Source organism: Moschus berezovskii, chromosome 13, assembly GCF_049115385.1.
Source record: "Moschus berezovskii isolate FMDL1 chromosome 13, NW_MosBer_1.0, whole genome shotgun sequence".
Classification (NCBI taxonomy): domain Eukaryota; kingdom Metazoa; phylum Chordata; class Mammalia; order Artiodactyla; family Moschidae; genus Moschus; species Moschus berezovskii.
This window is the reverse complement of record NC_142472.1, coordinates 56,158,165-56,165,627: the sequence shown is the minus strand read 5'-3', so window position 1 is coordinate 56,165,627 and position 7,463 is coordinate 56,158,165. Positions and strand designations below refer to the sequence as shown.

General features: G+C 47.3%; 1 pseudogene; it reads right to left on the bottom strand.

Moving 5' to 3' along the window:
* Window positions 1-6,040: 6,040 nt before the first annotated feature.
* Window positions 6,041-6,131, bottom strand: LOC129556668 (small nucleolar RNA SNORA70; annotated as a pseudogene).
* Window positions 6,132-7,463: the final 1,332 nt, after the last annotated feature.

Genomic DNA, 7,463 nt, shown 5'->3' with positions numbered 1-7,463 from the left:
GGGTTCGAGTTCCAACCTGGACAGCTGTTCGTGAGATTATGACTTGGGAAACTTTCTTGAAGTCTTGGCTCGGTTTTCTCATCTGTAAAATATAGATAAAACACTGCAAGGATAGATAGAGTGTATATAACACAAAGCACCATCTTAATTTGGTGTTGTTCAGTTGCTCAGTCGTGTCTGACTCTGTGACCCCATGGACTGTAGCCTGCCAGCCTCCTCTGTCCATGGGATTTCTCAGGCAAGAATACTAGAGCAGGTTGCCATTTCCTTCTCCAGGTGATCTTCCCAACCCAGGGATAGAACCCATGTCTCCTGCTTGGCAGGCGGGTTCTTTACCACTGAACCACCTAGGAAGAACACCATTGTAATAAAGGCTACTATTATTACTATTGTTAGTTCAACAAAGCCTTCACTCATGAAGCAGAGAGGGAGAAAACTCTTTAGAAAGATCAAGGGAAAAAAAAATTAGAAATTCCTAAAGGCTTGCCTTCAAGGTTTATTTCTTTTGTATGTCAGAGCACCTGTTCCTATTAGACAAGTAAGCTCCTCTGAAGGCAGAAGTAGAGGCCCTACATCGCTGAGGGAGTGCTGGTCTCCATGGTAACGGCAGTTTAGATTCTGATGCAGGCACACCTGGTATTCTCAGGTTGCTCCACCATATGGCACCTCATATATTTCATCAAGGAGAAAAAAAACTACCTTGACCTCCGCCTACTGAGCAGGCACAAACACACACACACACAAACACACACACACACATTCCCCTCTCTGTGTAATCCACAGCCACTGAAGTCATAGAAACTTCGGTCACAGAGACTGGAAGCACAGTTTTGAAAGCACACAGTCAAACAAAGGGCCAGAAAAGTTATTCTCGCTTCAAAGAGGTGCCCAGAAGTGAGATACCTATCGATCTATTTGCAGTTTGCCTTTCTTTTCTATGGGACTGACTCAGAATCAGGTGGCTCCCCCTTTGCCCCTAGCTTGCCAATAAAGCAGCTCCATTCATAACCCTGCCTAAAGCAGAATCTCATCACTGATCATGACTCATCTCATGACAGCCATTTGTAAAAAGTAGCCTCTCAAACTCTCCCTGTGTATAAATGCCCATTAAATGCTCTGCTTTGAACTGGTTTAAAAGAAAAAAGATTTCATGGTAGGATTAAAAAAAAAAATTACAGCCTGTAGTTTCCATGTGACACAAGCAAAGAGTTATGGCTGCTTAGAGATTTCCTGCTCTGCTCTCGAAACAGATGTTTAAAAACGTCGCATTGAAAGAGATGTCAGAAATTGGGGACAAAAGTCACTGTTTCTTGCAGCATATCAAAGTCCTCCTTTTCAATGAGCCTCTGATTGACTCGGTTTCTTCACACTGCATTCCCAGTAAAGCCCGTCTCTATTAACCACGCGTGCTGCTCCTACTTGTTTGGGTGCAGCTGTGGTGCCTTGTGTGTGTTGTGCTTCATAAAGTGCCTTTGAAGACAAAGTCTGAAAAAGGCACAGTCAAGCAACGTTAGAATTTAGGTTCTAGAACTGTTGGCTCACTCATGGGGTTCATGGTGGTATTTTAAGTGCCTTACCTTGCCTTCTGAGTAATTAATAATAACCAAATGTATCCAACCAACATGGGAAAGTGAACTGTGCTCTATAAAGTCTGTTGTTTATGGTCTGAAGCTGGCTCAGGGCGCAGGGTTCCTGGATCATGACTGCGTTTTAATTTGTGGGAAAGGCATTATGTTTAAAGCAATAAAAACTTTTCCTCCCATGTCACGGCAACCTTTTGGCAAGCTCACTGGCTCTTTCTCTCAGCTATTTCTCCACCCACTTGGTCATGAGGGAACTCTGAGATTGCCTTAGGTCTCGGAACACATCTGATCTCTCCCAAACATGCCAGATACAGTCAGACTTTGGTTCTAGTCAAGATGAAGTGGCTGCATTCCTCCCAGCCCCTCACTCCCACAACTAAAAGACCATGGACATAACACAACAGAAAAGCCTAAGAAGACTCTGCTTTGCCGGGGATTTGTGTGTTTTTCTTGGCTACACCACATGCAGGACCTTAGTTCCCCAGCCAGGTATTGAACCTGTGCCCCCTGCCGTGGAAGCATGGAGTCTTATCCACCGGACCACCAGGGAAGTCCCCAGAAGACTCTGAAAGACAGAAAGAAGGCAGGCTTCCCAGGGTCCTCTGGACTTGAGGAACATCACAGTGGTGGGTCTCTGGGGTTTCTTTATCACCTCCAGTAGATTTCAGATATTGCCAACATATATATATATATTCCTGTATATTACTGACAAAGGTCCATATAGTCAAAGCTATGATTTTTCTAGTAGACATATACTGATGTGAGAGTTGGACCATGAAGAAAGTTGAACATTGAAGAATTGATGCTTTTGAATTGAGGTGCTGGAGAAGACACTTGAGAGTCCCTTAGACTGCAAAGAGATCCAGCTGTAAGGAGATTGATCTTTAGGTCAGTCCTAAAGGAAATCATCCCTGAGTATTCACTGGAAGGACTGATGCTGAAGCTCCAATACTTTGGCCTCCTGATTTGAAGAGCCGATTCACTGGAAAAGACCCTGATGCTGGAAAAGATTGAGGGCAGTAGAAGGGGGTGACAGAGGATAAGGTGATTGGATAGCATCACCAAATCAATGGGTATGAATTCGAGCAAGCTTTGGGAGATGGTGGAGGGCAGGGAAGCCTGGTGGGCTACAGTCCGCGGGGTCGCAAAGAGTAGGACAGGACCGAGTGACTGAACAACATGTGTATCTTAGTTCCTCGACCAGTGATCTATCTGAGTTGCTTCTCTGGTGGCTTAGATGGTAAAGAATCCCCTGCAATGCAGGAGACCCGGGGTTGGGAAGATCCCTTGGAGATGGGAATGGCAACCCACTCCAGTATTCTTGCCTGGGAAATCCCATGGACAGAGGAGCCTGGTGGGTTACTCACTTCAAATACAACAACATGGGTAGGTTGGAAGTAAAAGGATAGAAAAAGATATACCATGTAAATAATAATAAGCAGGAGTGGCTGTATTGACTTCTGGTAAAGTAGACTTTAGAGCAGAGGAAATTGCTGGAGACAGAGGGACATTACATATGACAGAAGGCTCAGGTCCCCAGGAAGACACACAGCAGTAAGATAAACCACTGCTCTGGCTTCCATGGCACAAGTCTCTCTTCCTCCCTGGACAGTAAGAGCCTTCCAGGGCAGGAACCACACCTATTGGTCTTGCTCTTTCACCCAGAACATCATTAAGAAATGATTTGCATAAAATTTAGTGAAAGTCCATAGCAGTGCTGTGTGGCTCACAAGGCACAGTGAGGGAAGGGGAGAGAGGGGCGAACTGAGAGAGTAACACTGAAGCATTTACCTTCAGTTCAGTTCAGTTCAGTCGCTCAGTCGTGTCCAACTCTCTGCGACCCCATGAATCACAGCACGCCAGGCCTCCCTGTCCATCACCAACTCCTGGAGTTCACTCAAACTCACATCCATCGAGTCGGTGATGCCATCCAGCCATCTCATTCTCTGTCGTCCCCTTCTCCTCCCGCCCCCAATCCTTCCCAGCATCAGAGCTTTTCCAGTGAGTCAACTCTTCGCATGAGGTGGCAAAGGTGGCATTTACCTTACCATATGTAAAACAGAGAGCCAGTGGGAATTCGCTGCAGGGAGCTCAAATACGGTGCTCTGTGACAACCTAGATGGATAGGAACAGGATGGGAGGGATGTTCAAGAGAGAGGGGACATATATATACCTATGACTGATTCATGCTGACGTATGGCAGAAACCAGCACAACATTGTAAAGCAATTATCCTCCAATTAAAAATTAAATATAAGTGAAACAGTTACATAAATAAAAAGTCCATGACAGTGCAGTGTAGCTCGTAAGGACACCCTCTTCTCTAGGCCGGCTCATTGGAAAATACCCTGATGCTGGGAAAGATTGAGGGCCGAAGGAGAAGAAGGTGACAAAGGATGAGATGGTTGGATGACATCACTGATTCAACGGACAGGAACTTGGGCAAACTCCAGGAGATGGTGAGAGACAGGGAGGACTGGTGTGCTACAGTTCGTGCAAAGGGTTGGACACAACTTGATGCCTAAACAACAAGAAATTCTCTAGGAAGAGCCTGGGAGGAACTAGGGAGACTGTTGATGATGTCATGACTTGGTACCCGTGTCATGGTGTCATGGGTACCAAGATAACCCTTTGAAGCAGAACACTGGTTCACTGGCTCACTTTAGACTTGAGGTGAGGTGGGAGCCGCACTTGCCCCAAGTGCTCTTCTGTGTGGCTTGACTAGAGTCTCCCCTTGAGTAGCTGGTCCCTAAAAGCAGGGACTCTGCCCTTCAGCTGTGCTGCGGTCCTCTTTCTGGGTCTTCCCCAGAAACCTAGGGCTTCTTATGCAAATAATGTCCCAGCTCTCCTGAGAGGCATATGCAGATTAGGCCCCACGGTGACCCTCCACGCGAAACCATATCCATAAATAACCCCAACTTTAAGACACACTGGGGTCAACCGGCATACCATTTGATTAAGTAATGCGCTGAAATGCAATGAGAGGTCCCATCTCATGATTGAAACGTAAATCTGAGAGAGACTGGCCAGGAATAAATAGAAACCCGTCTTGGTTGTGTCATTATGATACTCAGTGGCTGGAAAGGAAATTATTTACTTGGGAAGTCTCCGCAGTGACATTACGCGATCACTGGTACATCGCTAATGATTTCTCTGCTCCCATTTTTTACAGCTAAATATTTGCTCAGTGCCCAAAATTTACAGGACAGAACTTGGCAGCACCCTTGGTGAGTGAGGCCAGGGCACATGAGCCTGTGGTCAGAGAGGGAGATTTCCCTGGGGGCCTTTCAGAAGCCTGAAATTATGGCCTCCCTGCCCAGGGGCTACTCAGAGGCCAGTCTGAGCACTTCCTGACCACGTGCTTCCAAGGAGCCCAACCTGGCTTATCTCTCTGGGCGAGGAGTCCCCAACCTCCCGGCCATGGACCAGTACCTCCAATTAGATCAACAGCAGCGTTAGATTAGAAATAATGAAGAAGTGAAGTCAAAATGTTCTGAAGCTCAGTCATGTCTGACTCTTTGTGACCCCATGGACTGTAGCCCACTGGGCTCCTCTGTCCATGGGGTTCTCCAGGCAGGAATACTGGAGTGGGTTGCCATGCCCTTCTCTAGGGCATCTTCCTAACCCAGGGGTCGAACCCACATTTCCTGCATTGCAGGCAGATTCTTTATCGTCTGAGCCACCAGGGAAGCCCAGATTAGAAATAAAGCACACAGTAAATGTCATACACTTGAATCATCCCAAAACCACCGCCCCACCCCAGGTCTGTGGAAAAATTGTCTTCCACGAAACTGGTCCCTGGTGTCAAGCAGGTTAGGGACCGCTGCTCAAGGGGGCCATTTTCACTGCTGGTGGTCAGACTTCAAATGCCTGTGGTCATCTTACCATGACACCCCCTTACCCAGGCCTCCTCCTTGTGCCTGGCCCTACCCCCTGGCCTGCAACTGGCTGATAATTCACACACGGAGGCTCCCGCCAGGCCACCGCTACCTCTGCACCTGGGGTCCTGCTTCCTGGTCACTCATCTGTGTGGGTTTCGCTCTTCAGGCGTCTGCTCTTGTCCTCCACTTTATTGATTTGGCAGAAAAGTGGGATTTATTGATGGGCCAGAGTAAGGAGTAGACAGCGCCCAGGCTCTCATGAGTTCAGGGCCGCCATTTGTCCAGAGGGTCACAATTATCCATGTGTTTGACCCCACCGCCATCCCAGGTGAGCTGATTTTCTGCCACCATGTTTTCAAATTCTCCCCCGTTAAACTTAGTAAATGCCCACTTCTTGGAGATATGGATCTTCTGGCGGCCAGGGAACTTGAACCTGGCCCTGAGGAGGGCCTCAGTTACATGCTCCTTGTTCTGCAGCTTGGTGCAGATGGACATGATGACTTGGCCAATCTGAACCCTGGCCACTGTGCCCTGGGACTTCCAAAGGCACCATGCATACCTGGCTGGAACCTAGACTGGGGGTCTCCAAGGTCCCTTAGGGCAACCTGTACAGACAACAGGCTGAATACACTACCAAGAAGGTTGCTGTTTGCAGCCACGGCTGTCCTCAACTTTAGGGTGCATCTTGGCTTTTCCTTGTTTTCCAGGTCTCCCTAATTCTGACATTTGACATTCCCTGGGATGCATCCACACTGGTCCCCTGGTTGCCCTCTGTCATCACCCATCCAGGCGATTGCCTTTTTGACCAGAGCCCCCAAAGATGGCCCAGCTCCTCATTCCTTTCCTTCATCCATCCTCACCCAGAAAGAGTCACCCCCAAATCCAGTTTAGTCTTTCCATTACCCCACCAGGATGAGGTGGCCATCTTCTGTCTTGCATCCTTCACTCTGGCCTCCATGCTGAGGGTGGGATGGCATGGGGTTAAAAGTAGGGGCTCCAGAGGCTGGACGCTACCTAACTGCTCACCCCAGCTGTCTCTCTCTAGCTGGGAGACATGGGACAAGTTGACACACTTTTCAGCCTCAGGTTCCTTATCTATTAAATGGAAATCATAATAGTAATCACGTATGGATGTGAGAGTTGGACCATAAAGAAGGCTGAGCACCAAAGAATTGATGCTTTCCAATTGTGGAGTTGGAGAAGACTCTTGAGAGTCTCTTGGACTGCAAGGAGATAAAACCAGTCAATCTTAAAGGAAATCAACCCTAAATATTCATTGAAAGGACTCCAATACTTTGGCCACCTGATGCAAAGAGCTGACACATTGGAAAAGACCCTGATGCTGGGAAAGACTAAAGGCAGGAGGAGAAGGGGGTGACAGAGGATGAGATGGTTCAATGTATCACCGACTCGAAGGACATGAGTTTGAGCAAGCTCTGGGGGTTGGTAATGGGCAGGGAGGCCTGGTGTGCTGCAGTCCATGGAGTCGCTAAGAGTAGGACACAACTTAGTGACTGAATGACAACAATATAACAGTAGCTACCCTAGAGGGTTGTTGGCAAGATTCAATAAATAATTCATGTGACGCCTTTAGAACAGAGGCCAGTACATAAGTGGTACGCATTTACTATTTTTCTAAGTTAATCTTTACAAGCTAAGCCAGCCGTGAAACACTGTTTCTGTAATTCTATGAGTCCCTCTGTGATGTCATTCCTTGTGTGCCTGGCCATCCAGCCTGGACAGGGATGCTAAGATCAAAGCCAGGTTTAGGGGAGGGGGAGGGCATTCTGGATGCTTTTCTGTCTGTAATTTTCAAAAACAGTTCTCTGCCCTAAAAAAGCTGAGCTTAATAGCAACTCCTGAAGCAGACATTTCTTGAAGAACAACCATGGAAGAAACGCCACAGAAAGTTAGTGCCATTTTAATTCTTATTCTCCTCTGTCAACTGACTTAGGAACTTGGCTCCAAAGCTCTTCTTTTGTTTATTTTTGTAAATGGAT